We start from the raw sequence: 18,422 nt of genomic DNA, 5'->3' as shown, positions 1-18,422 counted from the left end.
TTATTTTTGGAGCATGCCCCTGTCTGTCAGAGAGATGTTATACTTCCCTGAGCAGCATTAGCGCTATTGAGCACTCCGCCACCGGCAATCCAGCTCACCCCATTTCATATCTTGCCAAACAAGTTAATCTAATATTAACAGCGGTTTGTTACCTCGTTGTTAGCTTAATTTACTTTACAAGAAATGCTATATTTGCATTTCATCCCTCTGTCACTGGCTTGTGAACCGCGCTTCCCAAGGCCAAGAAGGGATGGCTCGGTCCCTCGGCACACAGGGGAGGGGGGCATCACCCCCACCAGGCATCTTCCCTAATTGGCCAGGGGGGATGTGGGGAGCTGGGAGGAGGATTTCCAAAGCCACAGAGCAGGTCCTGGAAATGCAATATTGGGAGTAGCACAGATGCTGCTGCTGCTCTTCCAGGAATAGAGCTGAGTCGGAGACAGCGGCTTTCCCTGGCGGCACACACATCCAGGAAATGTCTTTAGCATGGAAATCAGCAGGCCCATGGGCACGGGGCAGACGTCTGCAACACCAACAGCTCCCTCAGGCTTTCAGGGAGTGCTCCCAGACCATCCCCTGAGCACCCCAGGACTCACCCAGGTCTGTCTGTCTGTCTGTCTGCCAGCACAGGAGGGCCCTGCACCTCACTTCCAAATCTCTGGGGTGAGCGAGCTGTGAGCAAAGTCCTGCAAGCAATCACTCAAAAGCCACTTCCTCAAATGATCCACAGCCCCACAGAGCAGCACCAGATGTGCTTGATGGGCAGGGGGATGGAGCTGGGGATGCCCCATGGGGTGATGTCAGTGATCCGGTACCTGGGGCTATTCCAGCTAGGTCAGGGAATGTGGAGTTGTTGGAAGTGGAAATGGCTTTCCAGTGAAAGCTTCTGACTTAATTGTCCATTAGCTCACTCAGTGTCCCATTGCTAAACCCTGTCCTTGTTTGTGGAGCCCTGGCCTCCCTCCTCCTCCAGCAGCTGCTGCCTCCACTGCTTAAAGGAAGGGAATGACCCTGTCTGGGTGCCCTGCTCTGGTTTTATAGAAAATGCTGAAGGATGCCAAGGGCAGCTCTGGCCAGGCTGAGACATCTGGCAGGGCACTTTTGTGTTCCTGAGGTTTTTTGTGAAGGTCTGAAAGAAAGCAGGGCTGGGAGGACCAAACCCAGAGAAACAGCAGGAAACAGGAAGGTGGAATGAAGCAGGGGATCAGCTGCAGATGAAAGCACCAAATATTGGGCGATTTTTGTGAGTGATTGGAGGGCAAGTGCCCAAAACAGAGAGCAGTTTGCCACAGAAGCACCATGAAGCCCCTCATAAGTGATGTAAACAGTGGAAGTGTAAATACAAATGCACATCCAGCCTCTCCTGCTCACTGGCCACATGAACCTGAAGCTGCAGGAGCTTCCTGCAAGGAATGTTTCACTGCTAACTTAAATTATTTGAGGAGAGGAAGGAAGTGCTGCCTGCTGTCTGCCTGAAGGGGAGCAGAGGGCCCAGCTGCCTTTTTTAGTCCTTGATAATAACACTGCTGGAAAGAAACGTTGCTAATGCAACCTGGGCTTTTATGGGTGATTTTACTTAGAAAATTACCTTGAGAATAGCTTTATTGTTATTGAACAGAATCAGGCATTTTCTTAAAGGTCTTGACATCCCTGCAGAAACTAGAAAATTGTGATTTTATTTAATGAAAATACCGTTGTTCAAAACCCATTTCACTCTGGGGTTTACCCACAGCCCCATGTGCCTCCCAGCAGTGGAAAAGCATTGATTTCCTCTGGTCTGCCTCTCCCTCTGCAGCTCACATGGGGATTTTTCACCCCAAAATGCTTCCCTATGCACTTTGCCATCCATGTCTTTCCCAGTGGGGTTACATATAAGCCTTTTAGTGGTAATAGAGTGGCCATCAGTGCTGCTCAGAAAGGACAAACCCTGGTGACAGCCACCCTGGAAGTGGCTGGATTGCTCTTCTCCCCTTGGCTTTGGGTCCCATCACAATGGTGACTCCTCAAGCCAAGCCCTCCAGATGGTGCCCCAAGGGCAGGGGATGTTCAGAACACTGCCCAAGGTGTCCCTGTCCCCATCCTCCAGCAGCAGCTACAGGAAGGGCCCCAGCCCTCAGGAATGGCTTTTCAGAAAATCTGGTTTTTAACCTAAGTAGCCCCTTTAATGGTCCGTGCCTGGGTTCAGAAGGAGGAACTTCTGTTTGCAGTCTGATTTTCTGAGAGTATCTTTGTCATCATTTAGGGTGTTTTTAATTATTATTTCTTAAAATTCTTGCTGAACAGAGCCCAGAGATGCAGTGAAGCATCTTGCCTTGGCAGCACACACAGTGTAGTCACAGCAGCCCTGGGGGGCTGAGGCAATGACCTCTGACAGAGGAGGAGGAGGAGGAGGAGGAGGAGGAGGAGGAGGAAGGGGACGAAAGGTGCCCCAAAGTCTCAGCTGGAATGCAAAGGTTCAGGACACAACATCTTCCAGAGCAGGATCCCTTGCCTTTCCCCTCAGAGGAAGCTCTAGGAAATGCCATCCTTTGGCAAGATACATCAGCTCTGTGGCTCGGTCGTGGCCACAGTGACAGCCCAGGGGCTGCTCCTGGCTGCCCTTAGCCAGGTCCCCTCACCCCACTGGGGAGCAGCAGCCTCATAAATAATTCCTCAGTGCAATGGCAATGTTGTAAAACATGAATATTTAGTGCATGCATAATAGTTGTTTATTCATACTTAAATGTCAGCTGATGAAAACATATCTAAAAGGCTCCATTCCCGGGGAAGCCCAGGCAGCTGCAGGAGATGGCATGCAAAGTCACTCTGGTTCTTGCCACACTGAAACCCAGGGCAGCAGTGATGGACCCTGCACTCTCCAGCTGCTGCATATTCCTGCTCCCTGGTGCCAGACCTGGGGGAGCCGGTGCTGCCACACTCCTGGCACATCCATCTCCCACTGAGGGAGGGTGTCACGTCTGTGCCAGAGCTGACCTTGGCTAAAACTCTGCCAGTTTGGGGTGTGCCCTCCCAGCAAGGGCGTTGGGGTGGCCAAAACTTTGCAGGACAAGGATGCTGTGGATGCAGGGATGTGGCCAAAGGTGCAGGCAGGCGTTCCCCCCTCATCCTGCCTGTCTCCTGCCTGCTCCCCTCACGCGCACCAACATTCCACACTTGGGAAGGGGGGAAAAAATAAAAAGAGAGAGAAATGAATTATCAGTAAAGAAACACAAACTTATGAAGGACAATTTTTTCTGCTGTCAATACACACAAAGAGACAAAAATTGGAAGCTTTTGAGGAAAAGAAATGCGTCTGAACTTCTGAGAGAGCGAGAAAGTACTGAAAAGCCCTGCCATGCCGAGCTCCTCTGAGGTAACTTCTGTGCTTGGAAAGAATATTTCAGAAGACATTTTATTCTTTAGAAGATGCCAAAAATGCAAGACTTGGCACTTTAACAAAACAGAAAAAGGAAAACACATAATCTTCTTAACTAGTAAGTCTTTGAGCCCAGGATCACATTGTTGCCATATAATAAAAAGGGATGTTATGCAGTAAATTGGGCAGTTAAGAATTCTGTGCATACTCAAAATCGTGACATTTCAAGGACAATAAAGTTGGCTGGCTCGTGGCCATTGGCCATACGAACAGAAAACAAAAAAAATGGATTGTCAGCTGGTTATTCATACCGCATTACAAAACAAGTCTCCCAACAGGCAAACACTCTTTATTGCTTGTGTTTTTGCTCCAGAAATATATTTTTTAATTAAAAAAAAAAAGAGTTCTCGCAGCATTCATCTTACAAATGTTAACCCCTTAAAAGACAATTCTGACATGCTTTGCCGCTGGCTTTTCCACTTTATAAATGTTCTACAGACAAGGAGAAAATCAGAAGGAAAAATTTATTTCTCACATGGCATAAGTGTCTGTTTCTTTACGGAGAGAAAAAAAACAAGGCATTTGAGACAGCTTTTATGCTATTAATCCCATGGGATGCAATTAATCATGTGGGATTAATTTGTTTTGATTTTTGGGGTGTCTGACTTGAAATCATACATAGAGAGTTGTTTTCCAGAGCAAACACAGAATCTGTGAGTGTGTGCCAGGTGATGTCCCCAGAGCTGGTCCCAGTTTGGTGATGGGCTGCCCAGTGGGGCTGGGGGCACGGGTGGTGGCTCAGGGAAGGGGACCTGGCATGGGCAGGGCGTTGTTTTGGCTGTGGCTGTGTCACTTTAGCACGTGTGTCACTTCACCCTGACCTGCAGGGCTGTCCAGGCTCCCCGAGGGCTGAGCTGCTACTGCATTGTTGCACGCTGTGCACAGACAATGATCCTGTCTCCTCTGTGGCTGCATTGCACACAGGCAGTGATGCTGCTCCTCCCGTGCATCCTGTGGGCCCTGCTTGTCCAGGTTCACCAGGAATGCTGAGGCACATCCTGCAGCTTTCTGACACGCTGCTGTGTCCTTCCTCTGTCTCTTTAACTGTCCCAGGGGTTGTGCTGGAGCAGCTGCAGGTGGTTTGCAGCATGATGATCAGGGCTATACCTTCTGCAGGTGGTGGTGGAAGCTGGTGTGGGGTGAGGTGCTGCGAGTCTCTGCTTGGAGCAGGTCAGTGGGCTTTTTCTGAGCTTTTGTTTGGGCTGGAGAAAGTGCAGGATGGGTCTGCACGTCCTGGGTGAGGGAGTGAGCCTTGTGGTGGGCACAGGGTGTGTGCTGGTGCTCTGTTGTTCTGGCTTCTGGCTAAGAGCTGCAATAGTATGTAAGGAAAGGAATGTCAAATCACTGGTTGATTCACATCCCCTTGGCTGGAGGACAGGTCTGCTGTGGGAGGAATGATGCCCCTGTTTGGTACAAAGCTCCCATCCCCTCCTGCTGGGTTTTGGGAGAGAGACTGAGTCAGGCTGTTGTGGTGAGAGTTTTTCACCTCTCTCATTTAAGTAAATCTGTCCTGACCACAATGTAGGGGAGAGGCATGGTCAAAAAGAAAAAAAAAAAAATCTCTGTTTTTTTGGAAATGCTGGTTGGTTGTTTGCAGAAATGACACTGGAACTAATGCAAATAAACTTTTTGCCTGTCAAGCTACTGTATTTCCCTCATCCTCTGAGTCCTGCTCTTCTATAGTAGCTTCCACTTTCTGTGACCCTGGTTTCCAAACATTTCCCTTACTTCTCCCTCTCCTCCCACTTCTTCAGCATCTTTTTCACAGTGTGATTTTTCTCAGCCTTTCTTTCATATTTTTATCTACTTTTGTCTCTCCCCTGGCTCTGCCTATATGTGTTGTTTCCTGTATTTACCTTGTTTTGATTGCACATTCTGCGGGACAAAGCACAATGCTGCCATTTTGTGGGTAATTAAATCCTCCTGGTTGTGGTCCAGCCAGTGGGACAACTCATGCAGGAGGGTATAAACTGCCTGGATTTGCATGCAGAGCCTGTCATCTGCTGTGAATCATTTTGGGATGCTTTTGCATGAGCGAAGCTGTTTAAAAATAAATTGTATTGTATTAGACTAATGGAAGATAATAAATTCAGTTGGTCTTTTAGCTTAAAATTCATCAATGTCTGGAGCTGGAGGGGGGAAGGAGCTGGAGGACATTGAGCCATCCTGCAATTAATGGCCAGGAGCTCAGTTCTTGCCAGGCTGCCGTGATGCCCACACTGCTCTGGCAGCTTGAGGGTGGCACAAGCACTAAACCCCTCTAAAAAAGGCAAAAACCACCCAAAAAACCCTCCCTTCTTTTAAACATCAATTAACAAAATACCCTTTAATCAAAGCCTGCTCCAAGTGGTACTAGGCAAAGGCTTATTCCAAGATCAGAAACCTTTGAATTACTGAAGCCTTTCAACCCTGATGGCATTTGATGTCCCCATGCCCTTTTTTGGGGGGGATGTAATTTCCCCAACATCAGAACGTGTCAGCTCTGCTCTGATTTTGGCCAGCCAATCCACCAGTGTGGGAGAGGGGTTGCAGACTCAAGCCTGAAGCTTGTGCAGGTCATCACTGTGCATTTTTGGGGAGAACAGCTCACAGAGTGTAGGACCTGTCCCTGTGCTGCCTCGCTGCTCTGCCACAGTGCTCCTGGGACAGTGTCCCCTGCAGGCACAGGCACCTGCAGCCCCATCCCGGCCTGGGGGTACTGCAGCAATGGATTTGTTGTTATTTCTGTGCATCCCCACCTGCTCCAAGCGCTGCTGCCCCTCTCCCGTGCCCCTGTGTCCGTCTGTCCCAGCCATGCTCCCGCTGGTTCCCTGCTCCGCTGCAGACAGACTGCGGCCCCAGGTGGCTCTGGACAGGGTCCCTGTGCTGTGACAGCCCCTGGTGCCCAGCCCTGGCTCCGGCAGAGGGGCCTCTCTCCCACCAAGATCCAGTTGCTTTTTCCCTCTCTGTGGATGATGCCTTCCTGTCCCGGTGATGTTGGGAATTTGGGGTGATTCTGGGGACTTTGCAGAACAAGGAGGCTCTCACCTTCTACAAGCACATGGAGGAAAAGCAGTTTATCAGTAGAGCAAATAAGTCACAGTGAATAATTCCTTCAACAAGCACAACTCCTATTTTTGAATATCTGCAAAGGGGCTGTTTCTGAAACTGCCCTGCAAAGGGTTCTTTCTGAAGCTGTTGGTACTCAGAATTAATGGAGTTTGGGGTTTTTTCCCCTTTTGGTTTGGGGTGTGTGAGTGTGCTCTGTCTGTGCTGGCCAGCTGCAGTGCCTCACACCAATTGCCTCTCTGGTACTGCCAGAGTAGCCCAGCACTCTCCCTGTGCACAACCAGGACAAATTTCCTGGAAATGTCCTAATTCCCTGAAAATATGGCAAAAGCCAAGGCTGGTGTGGACAGGATTAATATTCACCTAACAAAAAAGGCTCTGCAGGCAATGCTTGTGCACTGATGGAAGGTGAAGACAAAAGCCCTCTAAGCTGGGCTGCTCGTGTTTAAACTCACCTGAGTGTCTGAGAAAGTGGCCTGCATGCATTTTTCCTAGTAATTTCTATTTTCTTATGTTTGACCCAATACAACTGTTAGTTTTCTTTCACGTTTCCAGTGGTGCTTCGCTGAGGAAGCCAAGAGTGTAATTTATGGAAGGAAAAGGTGCAGCAAATAGATGCTTTGGCCTTATAAAGTACTCCTGCCACTTAAGAAGCCACTTGATGAATGGAACCTTTGGTTGATGTCATTTGTTGGCTTTGTGAGCAGCTCCTCCTAAAGTCTTGCTTTGAGGAAAAGCATATTTTAAAAAGTATGTGCATGATCTGGACTCTGCTGTTACAGGTTGTGATGGTATTCACAGGGGTTCTTGAATTGGGGAAGAGACGGGGATCTGACTCCATGTTTCAGAAGGCTTGATTTATTATTTTTTTATATATATATTACATTAAAATTATACTAAAAGAATAGAAGAAAAAGATCTCATCAGAAGGCTGGCTAAGCTAAGAATAGCATCAGAAAAAATGATAACAAAGCTGTCTTGGACAGAGAGTCTGAGCCAGCTGAGTGTGATTGGCCATTAATTACAAACAAACCAACAGATCTACCTGTTGCATTCCACAGCAGCAGATAACCATTGTTTACATTTTGTTCCTGAACCTTTTCAGCTTCTCAGGAGGAAAAATCCTAAGGAAAGGATTTTTCATGAGAAGATGTCTGCGACAGCAAGTGGTGAGGCTCAGGGTCCTGGAAACTCAATTTATGGCTGATAACAGGATCAAGCAGCACTGGGGTAACCTTCCCCCTTCAGCTGTCCCCAAACATTGCATTTACAGCAGCAGATAAGGGCTGTGAGAAGGCTGCAGGTACAAGCACACCTTGCTTTGAACCTCTGCTCTCTTTCCTTGCACACAGACCACTGGCAGGGCTCATCTGGCCAGAGTTCACCCTGCCCATCCATGTCCCAAATCCCAAGGGGGTGACTTGGCAGGGGCTTTCTCAGCAGCAAGGTGTGATGTGCAGCACATGATTGGCTATGTGGTTATGGCTGCCTACCCCACAAAAATAAAACAAGCTCAGGTTTTATCCCTATTAGCAAAATCTCAAACCAGTGCCCCTTCCCCGTGGCTGGAGATGGTCTGACACAGGAGGAGGCTCCAGGGCTGCCTGCTGCAGATGTGAGAGGAGGAATTTGGGATTAGGGGTCTGGTCCTACAGCGTTCTGCTCCAGCTCCTCTCAGATTGTTGGCTCTGCCATGAGTTTTCTGGGGATTCCTTGCAGAGCATTGCACTGCTGTGGTGCAGACACCTCCAGTGAGACATTCCCAGTGTGTGTGTGTGGGGCACAGGAGCCACACCTAGGCTGTGCAGCAGGTAAAGCTGCACCTGCAGTGGGATCACTGCCCTGGTGAATTACACTGCTCAGGAGTTCACTAGATCAACTTTCTAGTCAGCCCAGGTCTTCTTTTTTTTATTATCCAATTAACTGTACATGTTAATAAGAAATTTTCTTTTTATATAAAACTGAGCAATTTTTTTTTCTCTGCCTGGAGTAACATAAATTGACCTGTTCATATATAGCTTCAGTGTCCTGGGACTGATTTGTGGATATATATTGCTGCTTAGAAAGGTGGTAATTTACAAGTGATTGTTTGGAGGGCTTCAAATTACCACCACTCATATATATGGATATATAAACAAAAATTGAAGCTTCTTGGGACATTCTACATAAACAATTTTCTTGGAAAGAAAAAAGATTCTCAATAAAAATACTGATAATAATAATAAAGCCCAGGTTTTTTTATATCTATGCCACTACATAAAGTAGGGGTAGATTACTTCAGTCCTTCATTTATATTTCAGCACTTCTGGACCATCTCCTCTAACATTTTATCTTTTTTTTTTTTCCTTCCATCATATATAAATAAAATCCTCCTATATTCCATTCCTGCTAGATTTGGGGTGTGGAGGTAGCAGAAACCTTGCTGCCCAGCCCTGCCTGCCTGTGCTCTGGGAAGAATAGGGATGGGAAGGATTAGCTCCAGCTCCCTTAATGAAATATCACTTCAGCTTCTAAGTCTGTCTCACAGGAAAGTGCATGCATGCACCCAGAGAAACACTTTGGGAAGCTGCTGGTGTTGTTTATGGCCCTGCTGCTGGGAGCTGCTGACAGTGTCTGCTCTCAGCAGTCAGGCTGTTAAAGCCACATACCCTGAAGTCCCTGGTTTACTTTGGAAACTATTTCTATAAGGTTTCTTGGCTTTCCTGGTCCATGACAGAAGAAAATCCCAAGCAAGAAGCAGGGTCAGCAGGAGCAGCCAAGGGCACAGGTGCAAGAGGAGCCCTGCAGCAGCACCACTGAGCATCCAGGGCTGTGCATCTGCCCACAGCATTGGTCCAGCCTCCAGTGTCTGTGCTCTGGGGGCAGCTGCAAGGAGGTGTCACATTGTAAGGTAAAGGGGCCTTTCAAGCCATTAATTTGTCACGTTGCTGTTTACATTATTGGGGTTTTAGCTCCTGTGAACTTTGAGGCGTTTACAACACACGTGCTGTAATTTTGTGATTTTTTTTTCTCAAAGTGATAAGCAGGTTGATGGAAGTTTAGATGACTTTGTGACATGAAAGTAGATCCTTTAGTGGTAGTTAATGTTCCTTGCCCATCAGAAACCAAGTAATTTTTAGTCCGTTTGATTAAAGCAAGCAGCACAATCTGCCTTCAGCTGCCAGCGTGCATTTCCAATGAAGGGTTTAAAAATGAGCCCAACTTGAGTAGAGGGAAAGGGATCTCAGTGCAACAAGAACATGCCTTTAATTGAGATTAGTTGGTCCATATTCCATTAGCAAATCCCACCCCATGGCCACTGTTCCTGCAGAGGCAGGCAGGATTTATCAGCCTCAGTGCTCCCTGGTGCTGCTGCACTCCCAGGGAGCGAGGCGGGACAGGCTGCTGTATATCACCCATCTCCTGCTCACCAAATGATGATTCAGATTCACACTGAGATCCATAAAAGTCAGTGGTTTATTGCTGTCTTGTATTTCTGTATTAACCACCTCATTATCATCCCAAATGGAGTATAAATCTGAGGGTATCCAGTTGCTCCAGCCCGTGTGCTTGCGCTCCCCCGTCTCCTGCCATATAAATCTCGGCTCTGGGTAACAGGAGGGACCCAGATCCAGGGCGGGAAGGGTTTGTAAAGGAGCAGCTTCCCCTCCTTGGGGCCGGCTGGGCAGTGCCCCATGCTCTCCTGACTTCTCTGCTCCTCTGGGGGAGCAGTGGCACTGATGCTTGCCAGGAAAGCTGAGGACACAGAGCAGTGGCAGCTGCCCAGCCACACATCCCTCCTACATTTAGGAGATGTGCTGGTCCCTCAGAGACAGGCCTGTCTTTGGGCTCTGGGGCATTTTGTGGGTATGGTGCTGGCTTTGTTCAGCCATGGGGTGGCTGATAGGAAGCCAGTTGCCATGTGGGAACCACTGGGGAGAAACCACAGATGGACTGGGAACCACTGGGGAGAGCCCCAGGCACCCTGACCTTGGCCACACGCCGCCTGCTTTGGGCACTTGGTGTCTTGGTCTTGTGTTAGACAAAGCCCCAAATAAACAATGGGGCTGGACCAGGCTGGTCAGATCATGCCACAGGCAGCCATGGCTAGGAACAGGATGGACCTTGAGGTGTGTGGGGGATTCCCTGCTCTGTAAGGTCCTGAGGGCTGACAGTGAAGCCCCTCCAATGCACTGATGTGAGATTTGATGCCACATCCACAGCTCATTGTGTGTCACAGTCAGAAATAATTGCAGGATTTGGCACATGATCTTTTGGTCAGGATTTCTCATCCCTCAGAACATGTGCCATTAGCAGGAGATGACTTTTACTTTTCCTGTAGTTCAAGGCTACCCATGTGTGCTTCCAGCTGTTGGTGAACAATGCTACTCTTAGCAATGAAGTGTAGCTTTCCTAAAATAAGCTCTGGGGGAAAAAGGTGCAACCTTTAGACCAAGATGTCCCAAAGGCAGCAGCTCTGTCCCTCTCAGCAGAGACACATATTGCTTTCCTCAGAGAGCTTTTCTTTTTTGCTAATCTCATTCATTTGGTGAGAGGAAATTAAATGAACCATAGGGAAGGCAAAATAAGTTTAAAATTACAATTATTTTCTATTTCTCCATAATACCAAGCACTTTTGGAGCAGGTACCTCTTAAAACCTGTTAATCACTACCAGCTATTTTTTCCACTCATTCATATCCAAAGCAAAGTGATGAGTTTCCCAGAATTTGATAAATTACACCCCTCTCTTGCAAATTATTGTCCTTCAATCTTCTACCACCACGTCTGGTCTTGACACATGGGCTGGAGAGGGCAGCAAGCTTTTAAACCTCATTTAATGCTCGTACCCAAGAGGTGCAGAGTTTTCTGGGTTTCTCAGAGGTTGTGGTTACTTCTCCCACTCTGCATGAAGGCTTTTAAAAGGTATTATTATTGTTATTGTTATTATTATTATAATTGTCATTATCATTACAGTGCTGCTGATTCTGAGCTGATTCAGACACCCAGGTCATGTATACTCTAGAGCAAATCTTTGGAGGAGGGAAAAAATGTCAGAGACAGATACATTAGGGACACAATGAAGAGCCTGTTGGACATTATGCTCAGTGCTGAGATTGCCATGAGGACTTGTGGCTCTTCTTCTCTTCCTACTCCCTGTCCATGAGATGCTGAACTCCACTCGTTGCCTCCCCTCTGGCACCAGGTTCCCCTCCCTTTGCTCTTTATTGTTGGCTGCTGAAATATCATGTAGTTGCACCAGGTGGTTTGTTCTGTGCCTGATTTCCCTCTTTTGGGTCTCTTCTCCTCACAGAAAGGAGCTGTTCCCATTTGGCAAGTCCTGGGCCGTCGGCTCCAGGCAGGTTTTCCCTCATTAACCCCTGAAGATGCATTGGTAACATGTCAGTGTCATACACTCCATCATGCAGTGAGAACTATTAAGTGCACGTTGTTATTCCTGGATTCAGACCTCCACTGCCTCTTTGCCTCCCTGGGAGCCTGACGTAACGACCAAATACGATGTTATGGATGATGGGTAGAGTGAGCAATCTTCCTTCCCCTCCTGCTCGTTTTTTTTTACATTTATTTCCCCCCACTCTAGTTGATCTTTCCCACATTGCACCAAGAAAAAGCAACTGGGGCTGGCAGCACAGTCTTTTGTGGTGTTTTTAGGGTGTGGGGGAGAAGCAGCTGCCAGCTGATAAGATAATCCTGGTTTTGAGACTCCTGAAGATGCCCAACACTCAAAACTTCTGCACTGTCCTACTGCAGAACACAACATTTAACTGGGAATTTTTTCCTACAGAAAACTGTATCTTCTGCAGCATTGCATTGCCTTTCCAGAATGCCTTTAGGGGTCAAAAAAACATTCCTCTTAGGAAGCCTACAGGCTCTCCAGTGAGGAATCTGAGTTAGCAGCAAACAGGAGAGTGGGCTCAAGCACTTCCTAGTGTGCACACTCCTCGTGCACCCAGGTGTTAAGAGGCAGGTTCCCTGGAAAAAGGCAGAGTATTGCAGGCAGGTTCCCTAGAAAAAGGCAGAGAATTGCAGCCTCTCTGGTGATGGAATCAGCTGCCTGCTCAAACTTGGAGGCAGTGGTTTGCTCAATTCATGCTTATGGATACAGTCTTCTCTTTTAAGACCTGGTCCAGTTGCTCTAACATAGTTTTGGGCTCCTGAGGCAAGTCAGCACCAGGAGAGGGTGAGAAGAAAGGAATTTAATCAGAAAGGAAGACACTTCCCCAAACCTTCATTCATTTTTTGTGTGTGTGCATTTGCTGGAGTGTCCCCACAGGCTCTGGTCACTGCAGACTCCTGCAGGCAAAGATGATTTACCCTGACTTTGGAGCTGCCACAAATGAAAGGCACTTAACAAATGCTTCTGAAAGAAGAAAACCTCTGTACTCCTCTCCTCGTCATTCACTTTCAAATTGATAAGTTAAATACTGTACTCCAGCATAAACATTTCTCAGGGACAAAGTATAAACATTTCTAGTGGAGTGCACTTAATACAATTTTGTTTGCCAAGTGGCGCTGCCTCCTCCCAAGCTGCGTCTATGAGAGGGTTTTATTTAAATGGAGATATAAATTAATTGCACTCAGCACAGCCTCTCATCCCAGCTCTCTCCTGCATCCGTACCCTTGGACTCCGTGAAGGGAAGGGCAGGTGGGAGCTGTGGCAGCTGGAATACTGGCAGGACACCACTGCAGCCCTTCCCCTGCCTGCTGCCTTCCTGCTCTCTCTTATTTTTTTTTCATTGCAAGACATATGACTGGATTTGCTTTAGTTAGATGGATGCAGAGGCAGCTTCATGAAAGATCTCCTTCCCAAGGCAGGGGTTAATGCAATGTTTTGTGACCTGGCTCTACAGTGAAGGGTGACATCAACTCCCAGACAGCTGGATTAGATTAATATATGTCAGATATTTTAAGGTTTCATTCAGGAGAAAGCCTAATTTTAGACTTTGATTGAATGGCGTCATGGTAATAGCATGGATAATTTCCTTTCAAAACTGGTAAAATTTAAGTTTCGATGATGTCTTAAACTGGGCCCAGTTTATTAACAAACCTGAGCTTTCTTATATCTGTCTGTTCCTTCTCTACCCGAATTCCTGTTTAGGTATGAATTATGCAGAGGCTGCTTAAACCTGACTTTCCTCCAATACCTACTCATGCATTTTGTTCATCCCTGAAATACTTTGGAGCAAAGTAAGGAAAAGTGCCATCTTTGTGAATGGAAATCAATTTTACCATCTAGACCAAAATTTCCATGTTTTGCAAAGGAAAAGCAGAGCGGGTACCAGAGCCAGGTGTTTTGAGTGCTGTGGAGCCTCCCTGCCCCTGCCACCTTCAGGGGAAGATGAGCAGTCACACACTCATGGCATTGTAGAATAGGGGACTTCAAGCATCATCTGGTCCAATCTTTCTTGGCAAAAGCATGACCTGGAAAAAAAGGCCCAGCTGAATCTTAGAAGCGTCTGTGAGTCTTCCATTTATTTCCCTGTGGAGATTATTCCAAAGGCTGATTGTGCTCAGTGTGAAAAAATTTCCTCTTGTGTCTATCTGGAACATCCCCAGGAGTAACTCGTAGCCATTACCATGTCTTCTCCATGTGAAGAAGGGAGTTTTGATCTTTGCAGTCAGGGGCTTATGAACTGTTTTGGGGGTTGTTTCCTCTTCTGTGAGATGTCAGAACAGCTATGTGGATAATTTTGCCTGAGAGGTTCCTTCCACAGCAGTCTGACCTGCTCATTGTGAAAGCCAAGGGGAGGCTCAGGGCAAGGGGTGAAGGCTGGGGATGGAAACTTCAGCTCAAGTGCTGAAATGGAAATCCCATGGATCCCAACCTGCTTGAGGCTCCTCCAAAGCTCTGCCCAGCTCCTCCCCACCAGGAGTGGCAATCTGTCAAGCCTGCAGAAACAAACTTGTTCTCATAAAACAGCAGTAATTTTATGGTGCAAGAGGAGAAATGTACAGCCACCATCTTGCTGCTCATCAGAAAAACAGCAGCTACCTTTTGTACAGCTCTTGGGTCTTTTTGCTTTTTTTTTTTTTTAAGATTAAAAATCTCCCAAGGAAGGCTTACAAAGTTTATGGCAGAGGTATACAAGAAGCGAATTAAAATTCCATAAATATATTTGCTGGCTAAAATTTATACATCCTGTATTCCTCGGGTATCTAATTAGATCCAAGAAGAAAATAGCCCTGCAAAGGATGGGCATTTTGTTCAAATAATTTTTAAAAATTGAGCTAAATAATGGCCATTTTATACTGCACACAATATAATTGTTCTTCTTGTGTTGGGGAGCAGTTATAAATTATCTGGTGTCCCATTCAGCCTCGTTGCCAGGCCGAGTACCAAACAATTGTGAATATAGTTACTGGGCACGTAAATTCACAGTTTTCTGACAACTGCGCTGTTACTGCTGCTGCTAACTAACATTCTGCATAAAAAATGCAATCCCTGGGAAAGAAGGAGCATTTATCTAAGTGCTGACATTGAAACATTCTGAATAACTCCTTGAATCATTTGTACTATTATGGGGAGAAAATGTAATTATTGTAATCAGCCTTGAGTCTGAGGCCATGTTGTTTTAAAAAAAAAAAAAAAAGAAGGGAGAGGGGAGGGGGAAACCAGATCTGAACAACGAAAATGAACCTTGATAATGGAGCAGCCTTGAATTCCACTTCATTTATCACACTAATGGATGTCAAGATGACCTCAATCAAACATTTTGTTTTCCAGTTTTAAGCAATGGAAAATGTTTTTTTTTTCCCCTCTGGGAACAAAAAAAGAAAAAAAAAAGGAAAGTTATTTAAATTGTTCCTAGTAATTACATTAGAGTAGAAGGTCAAAGTCAATATGAAATAGTATCAACCAACCTTTTGATGAGTCTTGTCCAGGCTCTTTGCTGGCACAGTTCACACATTTCCATAAGCCCAGTGCAAGCTTTATGTTTCTCTTTCCCCATTCCTTGTGGTTTTATGCTTAACTAGAAATCCCGTTTTGTGGTGTTTTTATTTGGAGCCCCAGTACTATTTCATCATTTTTAAGTAAATGATCGTGTGGTTTAAACACCACCCCCCTCACTAACATACTTCAGGATTGGGTACAGCTGTGAAAAAAGGCAGAGAAATCTGAATAGAAAGGAGTCTATGTCAGCTGCACTTCATGAAAATCTTGTGATTCACCTTGGCCAGAGGGAAGCCTGATGAGGTTCAACAGGGTCCTGACCTGGTGAGGAATGGCCCCATGGGCTGGGGGTGACCTGCTGGGGGGCAGCCCTGCAGAGGGACAATTGGAGGCTTGGTGGTGATGAGCTGTCCGTGAGGCAGCAGTGTGTCCTCGTAGTCAGCAGGGCCAGTGGGACCCTGGGAAGAGCTGGCCAGCAGGCTGAGAGAGCTGATCCTGCCCTTCCAGCCAGCCCCACTCCTGTGGGGCTGTGTCCTGCTCTGGGCTCTTTGCACAAGAGAGACAAGGAGCCATGGAGAGGATCCAGAAGAGGCCACAAAGGTGATGAGGGGCCTGGAGCATCTCTCCAGTGAGTAAACTGTGGGCCTGTTTAGTTTGGAGGAGAGAAGGCTGAGAGGGGATCTCCTAAGTGCATAAAATATCACAAAGGTGGGCTAAGAGCATGGTGCCAGACACTTTTCAGTGCCCAGGGACAGGATGAGGAGCAACGGCCATAAACTGAAACACAGGAAATTCCATTTCAACTGAGGAACGACTTCTTTACCCTGAGGGTGTCAGAGCACTGGAAGGGCTGCCCAGGGAGATCATGGAGTCTCCTTCTCTGGAGACATTCAAACCCAACTGAAGGTGTTCCTCCTGCAACCCTGCCTTGACAAGGGGGATGATCTCCAGGGGTCTCTCCCAACCCTAATAATTCCATGATTCTGTGATTTGATATTTCAGTTCAGTTATCTCATTCCAACAGCTGCACTTCTCCCCATGACTGGGTGAACTGGCTGCATCCAAATTTAGGCAGGGCCCAGAGCTGCCTCTGCTGGCTTGTTCTCTTCTGGGTCATACAACTTAGTTCTGGACATTGAGTGAAAGTGTCAATTTTCCCATCAGAAACAACAAGCTGGGTTTTATGCTGCTGTGCAAGTACGGTCCATAATCTGCACTGGTGTCACCTGCAGCAGTCAAGACACTGGGTGTATTTTAACTCATTTAATCTGGCAGCATTTCTGTGGATACAAAAAGTGTCTTGAGTTATCAAGGACCTGTTTCACAGTTTCCAAACATGACTGTGAGCTGTAGAAACATGAACTGCTTAAAAGCTACGAATCAATTATTTCATTGAACACCGGCAGCTTTATTTAGAAGAAAGAAAAATCATCAGTCTGAGAAAGAAACCAAGGAGGAGCTATCTGTGAGCTTTCACCACCCTTGCATCCCCCTGTAGCTGTGGCAGGTATAAACTTGTCTCTCTTGTATTGTCTTCTGTCTGTGGGGCACAAGGCAAATGTAGTTTAATTTCTGTAAGTGCCTGAGGGTCTTTCACACATCCCATCAGGTGTCACTTGTTACAGTTTTTAACCATAACATGTAGTTGTCTTGGTGGTCTTGCACAATGGTCATAGAAGGCCCTAAAAGAAGACACTGTTAAAAGATCCAGGTCCAGGTTTTGAACCACATTTGCTACAGCAGATTATTCAAATCCTGTGTTTGGGCATCAGAAGTAGCCCAAAGTCCAGGCATGTGGACTGCAGAGATCTGTACACCCTCTCGCACCATATAAATTGAGTTCTCTATTCTCTAATGCAAGATTATTCCTGTCTTTTCTACTTTTAACAGGATAATGCTGTTCTCTGTTGACATTTTCTACTACAGCTTGTAACATTATAAGAATATCTGGATTTTTAATGCTGAAACTTTAAAAAGTGCTTATGTTAATGTCTTTGAACAGCAAAAATAGCATTTAAAAGACATCTTTCTCCTTTAGAAAAAGATATGATGCAGTAAATTATTTGTAAGAAATTTGCAACACCCCAACAAATAGATTAATGTGACAGATCATTGTGGGCCCCTGCTCACTTCCATGTGAAGCTCTTGGAGCAGTCTGTGCCAAATAAAATTCTTTGAATTGGTCAGAAATCATCCATATGTTAAAACATCACCTCTCCCCTCTTCACCAATAATTTAGTATTTAGGAAAATACTTTGCAAAAAAAGTGGAGCCATGTGGTCCACGGAAGGGAATGTAGGAAGGGCAGAGCCAGGCTGGCCCAAGTCCCCTGCCCTCCCCAGCTGGGCAGAAAGCACCTGCATGGCAGAAAAGAGCAGGAACAAACAGGTAAGAGCAGAGGAAAGATGTTTAATGCCTAAAAGGATGTGTATGAAAGGCAGGGTATGGACCTCAGTGTCTTCCTTGGGAATAACAGTGCACTGTGTGGTAACCTCAGGCTAAAAGACAGACCAGTGAATCATAACAGAAAAAAAAAAAAAAAAGTGTGGACATTTTTAAGTTAAGCTTTTAAGAATAAATAAATCTGTAGAATGTAACATAAATCAGCTGTGTCTTTCTCCCTCCCTCCCTCCCCCACCTCCAAACACTCGCTAAAGCGATTGGAAACATTTGGGTCTCGAAAAAAAAGGGAAAGCTATAAGTGCTTTTTCTTTCTTTTTTTTGCCAAATCATGCAGAAGATGCTGGCAGCTGCAAAGATTCAATTATACACAATGCAAAAAATAATTTAAAAAAATAATGGCACTTGAAAAAAAATCGCCTCTCCAGAAATTGCGTGGAACAATAAATCTGTTAATTAGCTAATTAATATTCAATTGGGGTCAGTGGGCTTAATAGAACCTTTTTCTGAGACCCAAGAAATTTTCCAATCACAATGTTAAGCCTGCCCACTTTCATTATCATCTAAGCACAGGCAGCCCTTATCAGGCCGCCAGACGCCCGGGAACAATGCGGCACCATTATCATCCCGGCGCAGCGGGCGCGGGTACCACACTCGGATGTTGCAGC

This window comes from Melospiza georgiana, chromosome 6 (assembly GCF_028018845.1).
Source record: "Melospiza georgiana isolate bMelGeo1 chromosome 6, bMelGeo1.pri, whole genome shotgun sequence".
Classification (NCBI taxonomy): Eukaryota; Metazoa; Chordata; class Aves; order Passeriformes; family Passerellidae; genus Melospiza; species Melospiza georgiana.
The sequence above is the reverse complement of the archived record's forward strand: the minus strand, read 5'-3'. Positions refer to the sequence as shown.